We start from the raw sequence: 14165 nt of genomic DNA, 5'->3' as shown, positions 1-14165 counted from the left end.
AACTCAAATGTACTTTATTTAAGTAAAAGGTCAACTTTTCACTGCAGTCAGGTCTCTGTCTCTATCTTGTTGTTAGGTCTTTTACATCATTTTTGTCATGTTCTATCATTTTTCTCTTGCTATGTCTTTTACATCGTTTTCATCTTATTATGTCTTTTTACATCATTTTCACCTTGATAGGTCTTGTACATGGTTTTCATCTCTATGTTACATATTTTATGTTGTTTTCGCCTTGTTACATCTTTTATGTCATTTCCACTTTGTTGCCTGTTTTATGTAATTTTTGCCTTGTTATGTCATTTATGTAATTCTTTTCTTGTTACCTCTTTTACGTAATTTTTGTTTTATTACGTCTTTTACATAATTTTCGCCATGTTACATTGTTTATGTAGTTTTTGCCTTCTTACGTCATTTATGTATATATTTACTTGTTATGTCTTTAACATAATTTTCACTGTTACGTCTTTTACATAGTGTTTTCCTTGTTATGTCTGTTACATTGTTTTCACCTGGTTAGTTTTTTTACATCTTGGTACATCTTGTTACATCATTTTCATCTATGTTAGTCTTCCAAGATACACACTGATGAATATTCCAAGGAATCCATGTGTTTTCAGTGCCCCATTTAGATGTTGAGAAGGCAGTGTGCAATGATGCAAAATGAAAAATAACTAATAATTCCCCTCAAATGCGAAGTTGAAATGGGAGTAAAAGTAAAAAATTATCTAAAAAATAAGATACTTGAAAATTCAACTTACTTTTTTTAAGTCACTTAACACAGAAACGTAGGAAAATAGATACCAGATTGAAAAATACTGGACTCACCCTTTAAATTAAAAGTTCATTCCAGTTTAAATGTCATTAGCATAATCCTTTAGAGGAGCAGCAGCGTCATCGCAGTGTGCAGACACTCTTTAGGCTGTTACCTGTCTGAACACTCCAACAAGGACAGCAAGAAAACAGAGGCTAACAACAACATAAATCATGTCACCAGGGCACTTAGTGCAGTATCAACATCAAACTTCAAGAATCAGCTGAGGGCCGATGGGTGTATTAGGGCCATGGGAGGACAGACGGTCCCTGAGGAGCTGAAATGGATGAGAGCAGAGGATCCCCGACTGGAGAGGCTGTGCAGTCTCAAGTGGCACTACACACTGAGCAGGAAACCTCAGCCACCAGCTCTGCACATTAAGGATCAGGGTCATGACCGCTGCACTCATCAAAATGATTTCTGTCATTTTCTGTGAAGTATGTTGGACTGCTGAGTGTATTATGGTGGCTGGTTATACCATGAGACACACACTGCAGTCTACACTGTAGGTAGGACTTCAAGTAGGAACTTTCAGTTTGTACTTCTGGTTAAAGAGACCTCTGAGTGCAGTAGGGTCTCTGTAAATATTACACTTCTCCTGGTCCTTCTATTTCTTTTCAGCACCAATGGTTAAAGGGACAGTTCACCTTCATCTTACCTGCACACTGTAAAAAAAAAAAAAAAATACTTAAGACAAATTAAAATTTCAAGGCCACGCACTGCAATAGATTTTTGAGTTAGTTAGAGTTGAGCCTAACTCAAATATAAAATAAACTTTTAAAAGTTTTTCTGACCAATAATCTTTACTTGAGATAATTTACTTTTCTGTTTTAGATGAATTTGAATGAGTTTTAGAAACTAACCTGCAAACCTGATTTGTCTTTTAAAAAGAAAAAAGTTTTAATTGAAGTTTTAATTAAAAAGTTTTACTTGAAAATATTCAAGTTTTAACGTGTACTTTCAGTTAAATTAATTTACTCAATATCTTTTAAATGCAGCGTTAATGAGTTTCTAAAATTCAAAGCTTGAAGCTAATTTTAAGAAGAAAAATAAATTATCTCAGCAAACGATCACTAGTTGGTAAAACTCAAAAATGTATCATAGTCTGTTGCCCTGAAATTTCGAGTTTTCTCAACTTTTTCATTTTTACAGTGTTAGCCATCTTGATAATTTTAGTTTGAGCTGCAGACTTTTGAAAAATATCAGCCTGCCTTCTTTCCAATATAATGGAACTAGATGGTACTCAATGGCCAAATTATCAGCTACATTTAAATCATCTCATTGGTGACATTATATTTTGTGATTATTTCTTTGGAAACACTGACACAATACAATATTAAAGTTCCCAGTTGTAGCTTTAAATTTATGATTATAAAAATATTTTTTTTGCCAACAAGTTATTGGTCACTGATGCTCCAAAGGCAAATCCATTGGTTGATTTGGTTCCAGGCATAAAACTTTTTATATAGGAACTTCTGGAATGTCAGTGGAGTGAATGAAAGGGAAATTCACTCCTGGAACTGGAGCCACTGAAAAAAAGTCCATGGTCTGAGTGAGTATTTGCAAGTGGGAGCAAGGGGAGAAACACTGTAATGGCCTGTTTAAACAGGAAGTAAACCCAACAGCTGGAAAACTTTATCAGCTTATAGACCAGCAAGCAACTCTTATTGGATGAAATAAGCGCCATCTTTGCATACACTGTCTAGTTCCTTATAATAAATTGGTGGTAGTTCCACTAGCAGGCTGGCTAGTTAGGAAACGAACATGATACAGCAGTTGATATAATTTATATACATATGCAACACAAACTAGAAGATATTACAACCCTGTTACTAACATGACAAAAGTTAAATTTAAGAGATAGTATCATTTGCAAGGGATTGTGGGATGGGTAGTTTCTTCACTCTTAAAATAATCATGTACACTGTCTTGTATCGTTTTCCAATCTTCTTTTTTTGTTGTAGCCGTTGTTGCTCTGAATCAAATGCTTTAATGGTGATGGTTCCAGGCTTAAAACTCTTCATATAAGGATTTTCTGGAACATCAATGCAGTGAATGAACTGGAAATTCTCTTCCATAAGCCGGGCTGCTGAAAAAGTGTGGAGCTCTACAATCAGGTACTTCAAAATCATTCATATATCTTTAATAGAGTACAGTACTGTGACTGTGCTACTTTCAGAGTGCCATTCTGCCAGGAAGACATTTCCACAGGCTAGAAGAGCCACCTTCAGCTGTGACACCTGCACAGGAATGACTGTAATCTGCCAGCTTCTGCTTATTAAAACCCACCAGAAACAACACGTGCCAAGTCATACTCTCATGTTGCAGAGGGGTCTTCAAATAATCCAGAGTTCTCCTTTAAGAAATCAGTCAGCTGGCTGTTCAAAATACCGCCTGATTGAAACGTGTCTGTTGGTCTGCCGGAGTTGGGGTGAACGCTGATGTGTGTTCCCCGTGCGTGTGAGCGCGCGCGTGTCCCTTTAATCACCGACGGCTCTGTAATGACCAATCAGCAGCCGCTTCAACTCCTCAATTTGTTGATTTGGTGAGGGGCGGGAGGGGAGGCTGTGGGGACTAGGGGGTTGGTAGAGAGAGGCAGGGAGGGCGGTGGAGAGAGAGCGCACCGTGGAGAGGGAGGCAGAGTCAGAGACAGAGAGGGGACAGACAGAGAGGAGAGCGGAGCGTCAGTCCGCCTCTGCTGCCGCGCGGGTCTGTGAAAGCTCCGTCCTCAGCACTCAGCGGTAAGTGGCACCGGCTCTACGCCGCTTCTTCTGCCCCTACAGCGGGGTACAGCACATGAAACAACAGTTCTGATAGTAATTTACATTTGTGTCACTTGTTTATCTTCATGTTGCCGTTAAACTGGTGGCAATTGAGAAGCTCTTCATGAGTGAGGTTTAATTTAATTGAGTCATTTGCAGCTTGTCACTGTCATGGCACGGGGTTGACGGACATGGTAAAAGTAAGGGAAAATTCTGGCACGGAGCTAGTTAGCAACTTTAATTCATACTAAGCTGTTTTAGCTGCTTTTCAGAGCAGTTTCTGTAAACATCTACCTCTAAGAATTTATGAAAACAATTTCCCAATATTAAAATAATTATTTTCTCCTTTATTTCGTTACGGACAGTATTGAAGTTACGGTCTCACGGACCCTCATCGTCTTAACGTCGACATCAGAGTGCAAAACGTCAACTTGCATGGAAGTTATCATATTAGACATTTAATTAAGAAAAAAACAGACGTTTTTATGAATTTCTGGTACTTTTTTCTATCTTGAAACGTTAATAAAATCGGTGTGTATAGGTTTGGGAACTCCTATTTCGACGTGCTGCCATACGTTTAATTGTAGTCGCTGGAATCCTGTGAAAGTGACGGCTTTGGTAGGAATAAACGTGTTGGAAACTACTTTATTCAAATTTGAATGCGTATTTTTGGCGAAGTTTTCCCGTCTCGTCAGATTGGTGATTTTTCTTCCGAGGGAAATATTATTATGGGAGGTGATATCAGAGAATGCGGTAAAACTTGGCTGAAGGAGATATTGTGGCTCAGTGAGTGAAATATTATAGTTTATTTGTGGGGGGAAAAAGGCTTGAAAACATTAATAGCACGGTGTTATTTTTCTATTTTCAGTCGTTGTGGTTTTAATACAGAGTGATGGAGAGAGAGAGAGAGAGAGGCAGAGAGACCTACTGAGAGACTGGAGCAGAATGGAGTGATGCTGATCCGCTCCGACTGATTTTCTCCTCCTTTTCAACTCTCTCTCTCTCTCCCTCTCTCTCTCTCTCTGACTCCATCTTGGTCCTTCCACATCGTGAAGTTAGCCTCTAATCACAGATTTTTTTTTTTAATTTCACATCCATGTCCTCATCTCAGTCATACCAAATGTCAAACCCATTTTTCTGAATCCATTCACATAGAAAAACACAAAGTCTCCCTGCTTCGTCTGCTGGCTTTGATGACTTGCTGTGTTCAGTGGATGAGTTTGACCCGCTATTAAAACAAAACTGTGTGTGCATGTCTGTGTGTGGACAGCTTGAATGGTCATGGTAGCAGGTTTGGGTCAAATGGCGGCAGCACATCATGGTGGATTTGACCTGCTCGGAGTGCCAGAGGGGTGGGGTGTGTGCAACATCTGGGCTGATGTGTGGCAATGGTGTTGATTACAATGTATGATAATCACCAAAAAAACATAGATATGTTCAGATCCTCTCCTTTAAAAGCAAGTTGGCCTTGAGAGTTTGTGACACGAATTGTCAAAAATATGTTTTGACAGTTTTTGTAGAAAAACAGGAATTCAGGAATTTCAAATCGACCCCTTAATTCCGCTTTTCATATGGCGTAAAAGCCTCTAAAAGCAGCATTTAGTCATCATCATCTCCGCTGAAAGAATACTAATGAAATAGTTCAGGTCAGTTTGAGCTTTTAAAGCAGGATGAAGCAGATTTGATCGCTAATTTTAGAGACTGATACCCTGAAAGTGTTTACTCAGAACAATACGAGTGATGAAATTTTTCAACTTGACTGACAGTTTATAACTAAACACTAAATCTGGTCTGGTATAGCCACAAAGTTTCAGAAGTTAAGATTTTATTTGTAAAATTAGTTGCTCTTATTCATTCTTTAGGATAAGGAATTGCACTTAAGTGAACTATTAACTCCTAAAGCTATAAGACTGGGTTGCACCAACAAAGATTCCTGTAGCAAAACTATGTTTAAAATGAGTAAATCCAGATGTTGTGTGATTAAAAACTAATCTCTGTGTAGTAAATCCAAGTTAATTGATGTCAACCTGAACTTAAATGGAGTTTAATCAATATGGAAATGGCTGCTTACCTAAATTAAATAAATAAATTGCAGGTACTTTAAGTAAAAACAAGGAATGAAAACATTAACTTGAGGCTGTTCTTTATTCCTAAACAAAAAAACGTTGCCACTAGTTGGCTAAAAAGTTATTTAGCCTACTCGTGATGGCTCGGCAGAGAAGCTTTAATTTCTCCTCTGAGAATAACTTGTTGGCTGAATTAATGGAGCGGTATGGCCAAAAAATACATAAGCTTTAAAAACAAACAACAACACAGCGAGGAAAAGAAGAGACTGCCTGGCAGCAACTGGCAGACTGTTTTAACATGAGTGAAAAGAAAGAACAGACACATCACAAACCTCAGCCGACGTTCTAGTCTGTCCTTTAACTTTCTTCGAGGAACATGATTATTCTGCTCAATCCATCTTAACAGGCAGACGTTTTAAAAGTTAGTGCTGAGTCACATTTAAATTGGAGTGTTGAGAATTAAATTTAAGCTAGGTTTAGAGTAAAACTAAACTGAGGCTTAAAGAAAAGATTAAATTGAATCTTAAAGTTTAGTGTAAACTAATGTTAAACCTTGATTAAGACCTGATTGTGTTTAAAAGTTCACCTTTGTTGGTGCAGCCCAACCTAAGTGTGGAAAACCTTAACGGACCTCTGGAATTCAAAGCCTCAGCAGGTAATTCAGGCCCCTCATCGAGAACCCTTGATTTATACTTTGTAGGATTCTGGGGTTTCCCAGCATGCATGGAAGTGCCTTAGAAATGTACTTCGCACTGGCATCCATCATCCCTATTACGTGGCCTGAGTCAGGCCTCACATACATTCCACACTGACTCAGATGTGACCTCGGTGCAGCTTAACGGCCCATTTTTCAAAGAGCGAGATCCAGAAGTAGCCTGCTGCTGGCTGGTCGGCACATAATGAGTTTATTGTAACTATTGGCCCGACTAAAGACTCAGAAATTAGGTATGCATCCAGTCCGCTGTGAGACCTGGTTTGTGTATTACTCCCATAATCCTCTTCCTCCAGGCAGCAGTGATCAGTGTGAATTTGTTCTAAAAATTATAGTTGAATTTTAACAACCTTTTTTTTTGGGTAGATAGTAAATTACCATGCTAAATTCATGAGGCACTGCCAGTTTGTACGGAGTCTCAAGTCTAGTTCTTCAAAAAGCAGGCATTAACAGATTATTTTTCTGCTAATTGTATAGATGTCCAATCTGTGCTGGTGGACTGTGCAGTCTATTAAAAGTAGTTACAACCACTTGGGTAGCATTGACAGTGACAGAGACATCCTGTCCCACAGTGCCTGCATGTACCAGGATGTATTGTTTGTTACCACTATGGTCAACTCTCAAGACTACAATAGGGGACTTTGTTTCACTGAGCCTGGCCTCTAAGGCAACACCTCTTTTCAGGCTGGATACAAATCCCAGGGTGGTCCTGACCCCATAACCTAAACTGTCTTTAATCGTAACGTGTTAATGGTGGACCTTGTTGGAGATACAAACAAGTGACTGAGCTGTAGGACACTTACCTCAGGCTTGAATATGGCCAAAATTAATAATCTGCTCTGCCAAACTCCCTAAATTTGGAGGATTTTCACTGGTTTATGTCCATGATTAACACTTAATCAACATGCACATTTTACAGTGCAACAAGATGCCAAAAATAATGTTGAAAACAGCAGAATAGATGTAAAAACTGCAAACATAAAATATTTTTCCTAAAACATGGTACATAAAATAATAAAGCAAACATTACTCAGTTAAACAACAACTAAAGTATGGATATTTTAAATAGTCATTCTACTTTTTATTGATGTTCTTGTGCTGTTTTATCAGTTCAGACATACTTCATTCCACTTTTTGTGAGCACAAAAATTCATTCTTGGCCTTCAGTACAGTCTCAACTCACCCACTTACTTGTATTTTGCAGTTTCAACCACATCAAAATTTTGTTTGGAGCATTGTGAGAGGCAGAATTTGGTGAAGGTGTTTAATATCTTGTCAAACATTTTTAGAGATGTTCCAATGCCATTTTATCCTTTGATTCTGATAACTGAACTTTGCAACCATAATTCTTGGCCTTGGAAACAGTTTGACAAAAAAAATCTTAACTCAAGATCCACTTACTTGTATTTTCCAATTCTTTGAACCGCATTAACATTTTCTCTGGAAGATTGTGAGATGCACAAATCTTCAAGGGAAGTTTTTTTTGTTGTTGTTCCTTGTCAAAAACATTGTGGTTCACAAAGTTAAAGAAAAGATCAATACAATGAATGACGGATGAAGAGCAGCGATGGAAAAACATACAAGATAGAGTAAATGAAATAAATGAAAAAAAGCTTTGGTTATTCAGGCAGGGTGCTCCAAAGCCACAGAGCCATGATGGCGAAAGCTCAGTCACCTTTAGTCTTTAGCCTGAACACAGCCTCAGTCAGGTCAGTCATGCAGTCTGTGGTCTGTTAAGCAGTCAAAAGTTCGATGAGATAACCTGGAGCCAGGCCAGGACAACATTTGCACATAATCACTGCAAAAATCAGTGAAGCCATCAGTGAGCACAGGGAGATATTTGGCCCTTCTCTTTGTTGTAGGTAAAAGCCTTGCTTCAGCACTCTCACCACACTGGAGGCGTTCTCTTTTTTGGTTAAGGCAAACAAACAGGGCACTGCAGCAGTTAAGGCAAGAGGAGATAAAAGCATGTAATCCTCTGTATCGCTGAAACTCAGGATGGATCTAAGTATAGCAATGCTCCTGAGATGACCAGAAAAGCTTGAATGAACAAGTATTTTAGTGTGTCATTCCAAATTAGGGCTTGGAATCAGGCCTAATGTGTTTATTAAGCTCACCGAGGGCAGCTTCAATCTGGCTGGAAACATTGATATTTTTTCCTATTTTTTTCCTTTAATACAGAGATGACAGTTTGTTATGCTCACTTGGCTTGACTGGCAAGTTCGTCTTGGCAGACGAAAAAGATGCCATTTAAGTAACCTGGTTAGTGTTGGTTCTCTGCAGTCATCTGATTTCTTAAATGTCATGTAAATGTCCCAATTTCAGAAAAATTAATTAAAAGATGAGAAAAACTTGGTTTTCCACAACTAGATTTCTTCTGGAGAACATTGTTTATTGGCCTTGTGTAGGCTACATGTAACCACCTTCCAACATGTCTACATGTGCACACATGTAGACATTCTACAGGTCAACAATACTGAACAGTTGAACAAGGGCTGCACAATTAAAAAACAAACAAACAAACAAACATGTTTTCTTTCATCTGGAGAACAAGAGTTTTAGGCCAGGTCATCTCTGCAGCACAACTGTACCTCTTTATAATGCTGTCGTCTCATACAGTTTTCACTTTTCAAAAAATTACAATTTGGTCCTGGTTCTGCAATTTGGATATTGCACTTGGCCACATTGCGATTTCAATTATGTTGCAATTAATTGTGCAGCCCTAACTTGAACTGTTGTTATTGGCATTATTCAAATTGCTCAGACAAACCAAAAAGTCTTAAAAATAAGGTAGAGCAGGAATAGACATTAACATTTTTAAGAACTGGGTCTGTCAAACCTTCCTAGACCACAGTCCGGACCAAACAGTGAAGAAGAACAAAACAGGTGGTTCGGATGTTTTCTGGTGTTAAAACATTTTTTGAGAAGGTTTGGACTTTTGGATCAATTACAGGAACTTCTGTAAAACCTCTATGTGTGAAAAGGCTTTAAGTCTCTATTTTAACACAAGTGCTGCACCCATTAAGAAGGAGCATTTAGTGCACACTCACAGGGGTCAAACCTGGTATGTAGCCCACTGTGTAGGAGGCTAAGAGTGGCAGCACAGACCTGTAGCAGGAGAAAAATGTGTCGGGATGATGTTTAAAGCGCTGAAACAGTCTTGTGATGTAAGATCAGACTAAACTGGCACAAATGATCAATATGATAATAGGATTAAAAAAATGAAAGGATCCTTAATTTTATCAGCATTCTACTTTACAGAAGACAGAATCATCAAGGGAAAAGGGTTTCCCAGTGGGATTGAAGAGAACAAAATCAAACCTGGATTATTTTGGCTTGTTCAGAGTCATTTGTAGGGCTTAAATCTTAAATCTTTTAAATGTCATATCATAATTTGTCTTTGATTAGCTAGTGATTACCAGATGCTTTGTACTTTTAGCTCTTGTTCAGCTCTGATACACTGTTTTCTTTCGGTCTTGAATTCTTTCATCCTTAAACAGGATGTAGTAATTGTTTTTAGTGGAGCAGCAGTATTTAAGACTGAGGAGCTGTTACTGAGACAGTGTTGGCAGCAGATACTGTTTGGTAGCAAATATACAATTTCTTTAAATTCCTTTCTTGGCCCACACAAAGTGAAAACAAATATCACCTGTGCCTTTATATGTGCATTGTACGTGGATTATGTCAATGACAGGGTGTAGTTTTTAAAATGACCACAATAAGCACAGTGGCAGGAGTCTGATATATCTGACTGATATCAGGACTGACTCTAGTACTTGATTGACAGTAGAATATGCAACTATATTGATAATCAGTTAATTGTTTCAGGTATTTTTAAATCAGAAAATACCAAACATTCTTTGGTTCCAACTTCTCAAATGAGACTTTGCTTCTTATCTTTATTGTTTCTGATTGTAAAGTAAATATGTTTGAGTTTTGGTTTCATAGAAATCAATGATTCTTTGAAAAAATGATCTGCAGATTAATTGAACATGAAAATATTTGCTAGTTGCAGCCCTAAACCACATAAACCTGTATATCACATGTTCATACAGTGCTTCTGTCCTGTAGGTGAAACAGTTAATAGCAGTCAAATGTTAATAATGTAAGATATTGCAGACAGATACACTTAAGCATCAACTCTGGATCCCCAACCAGGAAAAGGGCCAAAAGGGCCAAAACTTTTCAAGGGTCATATATGTCAAGTGGTTTTGATAACTGGTCTTGAGAGATTTTTTATTATTATTAAAAGACAATATGGTTTTAGTTCATATTGTCCATATTGCTGAACAATGTTTTGTTAATAAATTGCAGAACATTAACACAACAGAAAGTAATTAACACAGAAAACATAGGGCCTACTAACAATCAAGATATATTTCAAGATATCTTATGTCAGTCAAAGCTGTAACTCAGGATACCCGTAATTACATTTTGACTTGGCAGAATGAAAGTTAAATATGTCTCCAGTTGGAGACATCTCTAATCAAAATTCATTAAAAAGATATCTACAACTTGATAATAGATATCTACAATTCAATTATGTTATGTCATAATCCAGTTCAAGCTATCTAGAACACTCAAAATCTAAAGATATGTTAAAAAACATTGAAGGATATCTTGAATGTAGGGGAATTAGAGATCGCTTGAACTAGAATTATGACTAGTCAGAATTAAACTGCACATATCTGAAACTGGAATTACAGCCTGTCATAATTCACTTGCAGATAACTACAGTTCACACTGCAGATACCTGAAACTGATAGGTAGATATCTGTAATGAGAAACCCTGTAGACATGAATGGCAAAAGTAGGAGTCAAAATGTAATAACGGATGTCTAAAGTTAGAATTTTGAGTAGTCAAAATATTCCAGATATCTTGAAATACAGATGTTGTAGATACCAATAATGAATGTCCTGTCCAGCTGATAAATGTCATTTGTTATGTTCACCATAGAGGTCAGTAGGGACCCAAAAGCAAATTTCTGTCCTGGACCCCCGAACAGCTTAGTCCGGCCATATTTAGCAGATAGAAAATAACAAGTCATGACATCTCAAAGCCAATTTTGACTGTTTAGTGAAGCAGTCAGAATATTGATGGAGCAGACATTACATTCAACCTTTGACTATAAGAGCTTTCTTTCTGCACAGCTTCATGTGTACGTTGTAAAGATGTAATAGTTGCTTGGATCGCTGCCAGTCTCTGATTACTCTCACTGTATGCAAAGTCATTAGTGGCTTCACCAGACAGAGTTTCTGTATCTGTGAGAAAGAGAGAAAAGCTGTTCTAAGATATCAGTTGTAATGGATAGTCTCATTAAAGCAATGACTATTAAAAACACTCAGTACATGATGTCATCTGACAGAGCAGCCACTCACACACATTTAATTATAGAAGCTCTGGATGCTAATGAAGCCCTGAAACTGCTCTGTGTGCTAATTTACGTTGACGTCCGACAACTGCCCTGACAATAGTCTTTGTGCTCTGTATGCATGTGTGTGTGTGGGGGGGGGGGGGTGCGCGGGTGTGTGTGTGGAGGGTGATAACACTGATTCGGTCCAGGTGCATCGTCAGGTACATTAAGTGGATTAAGTAGCAGGAGCGCGGCTGCAGCAGAGGTGTGTGTATGTGTGTGTTTGTATGCTTTTGATCATCATTTTTCCATGGAAAGCACATTTCCTGTCCACGTTTTCCCGGACTATTTGCTGATTCCAGGTCTGTTTTTCTAACCTGTAGACCTCTATCACCACCATTGTGTATAATTGCATGGAAAGCAAGGACTGTTTTAATACAGTGTGCTCATAAGACAGCCACAGCAGTCAGCTACCACCTCCCTGTGCATAACTCCAGGCAGCAGCAGACACCAAATTGGTGAGCATGTGAATAGCAGCAGCTTTTAACACACTGCAGAAAACATTCACATCAAATGAACAGTTTTCCTCTGACAGGTGTTCAGCTGCATCTTTCTGGAAGGGAGCCGCTAAATTGTTGTTTGAAGACAACTTCAGCCTTCCCCTCCTCTGGCTTGACAGCTCCTCCAATTACAGCTCTCTAGGCCCACTGTGTTGTGTTTGCAAATACAGTAGATCGCTGTTCATCAAAGCCGGGTCAGGAAGAATGAAAAGACGTGGCAGCATGTCGAAATTCCCGAGACCGCTTTACCATTTTGACTGAAATCAGATGAGAGGCTTTTTTTGATCCCCCAGCAACTTGCGAGCTATCTAATTAGTGTCTGATGGCTAACCTGAGGTAGCAAAGAGGAGAACTTTGTTGAAAATAAAAATGGAGCAGAGAAAATAAGCAGTGAAAGGGGGAGATACTAGTTCAAGACGAGAGCACAATGTAATCTCGCTCAGGAGCTTTGCCGAGGTGGTCCCTGGTTCAAAGGCTATTTTCACACTGACACAATACCCCACAGTACTGAGGAGAAGTCTCACGGAATTACACTGCTTGTTATGGCCTGCTACAAGAAAGAGGTCCACAGTCACAATAAAAAAAGAGAAAATCATACAGTGAAAATCAGTCATCAGTAATAAGTATAAAATAGAAATTCAGTTAAAATGTGTTGTATAGCTTCTTGAAATGAAGAGAATGCAATGTCCAGAATATTGACTGAAAAAGGTGCAAATGTTCACAGTATGAAGAAAAAAGAGCAGAGCTGCAATAATTAGTCAATTAATTGATTAGCACTAGTATATTGAAACAAAATTAATTACCAGCTGTTTTGATAATTAATGATTTGTTTCAGTCAATTTTCAAGCAAAACATTTGATGGTTCCAGCTTTTCAAAAGTGAGAATTTGCTGCTTTTTCTTCATCCTTTATGATTGTAAAGGTTTTGGGTTTTTGACTGTTGGCTGGACAAAAGAAGCAGTCTGATGATGTTGATTTGGGCTCTAGGAAATGTTTTGTTTTTGACAGTTTTTTTTTTTTAATAGAATCAGTGAAGAACCTGCAGATGGGCCTTGAGAAGCCATGAAAAATACATGAACAAACTTTAAGTTTCAGTTTTCTAACTTAGAAATGACCATAAGATATGCATAATTAATTTTCAAAAAGCAATTAGGACTTATAAAACAAAGCACTGGGGTTTAAATTACGTGTTATTATCCATGTATCTGACCTAACTGGTGACCTGTAACATTAACCGTGGAACATATCTGATATCTCATCAGCAGTACAGTTAGCATCATGTGTTGATCAGAGTTGTGATTAAAGGTTTGGATTTTCAGATTTCAGATTGGGCTGTATCATTCTTAAGTTCTGAATGGTTGGACTAAACAATTGATTGATTAATCACGGAAATAATCAGCAGATTAATTGATAATGATGGTCTTCTTTAGTTGCAGCCCTGTGTACTAGTGTGTTGAGATGTTCCAGTGCCATATTTTCCTTCCTGATCCTGATTCCAATACCTGAACTTTGTCCTGATGCAAATATATAATTTTTGATTATACTACTAATCCTGTATGGATTGTTGTATAAGGTTGGTTATTGTTTAAAAAATGATGATACCAGTACCAGTACCTTTACAGTGATACTGATAACCAGTAGAGTGCTTCATGTGATACATTTATCAAAGGTTCTTCTTTATAAGGACACTTGCAGTGATTGGCTGTGAACAAAACCATATAAATAGTAATTTCTTTATAGATCAGGGATTGAATGCAGATATTGTTTGACTGGAGACGTTTAGATACTTCTTGATATTGAGTTATTTCAACAGACACCTTTAAAGTATTGAGTACTGATACTCAGGCCTAAAGTTGTTAGGCGTGGCTCAGGTTTAAATAGTAAAACGTTAACAAATCCAT

The 14165-nt window shown here is 37.9% G+C and overlaps 1 protein-coding gene across 1 annotated transcript in view; it reads left to right on the top strand.

Annotated features, from left to right (window-relative positions):
* The first annotated feature begins 3413 nt into the window (after positions 1-3413).
* The window catches only part of LOC146318417 (cadherin-6-like), a 125860-nt gene continuing 115108 nt past the window's right edge, over positions 3414-14165 (top strand). Inside the window, exon 1 of the mRNA XM_084732442.1 lies at positions 3414-3552. The gene's annotated coding sequence lies outside the window, so the exon portion shown is untranslated. The remainder of the gene's footprint in view (positions 3553-14165) is intronic.

Source organism: Lutjanus erythropterus, chromosome 12 (genome assembly GCF_056507025.1).
Source record: "Lutjanus erythropterus isolate fLutEry1 chromosome 12, fLutEry1.hap2, whole genome shotgun sequence".
NCBI classification, from domain to species: Eukaryota; Metazoa; Chordata; class Actinopteri; order Lutjaniformes; family Lutjanidae; genus Lutjanus; species Lutjanus erythropterus.
Note: the sequence above shows the minus strand (reverse complement) of the source record. Positions and strands in the feature narration are given on the sequence as shown.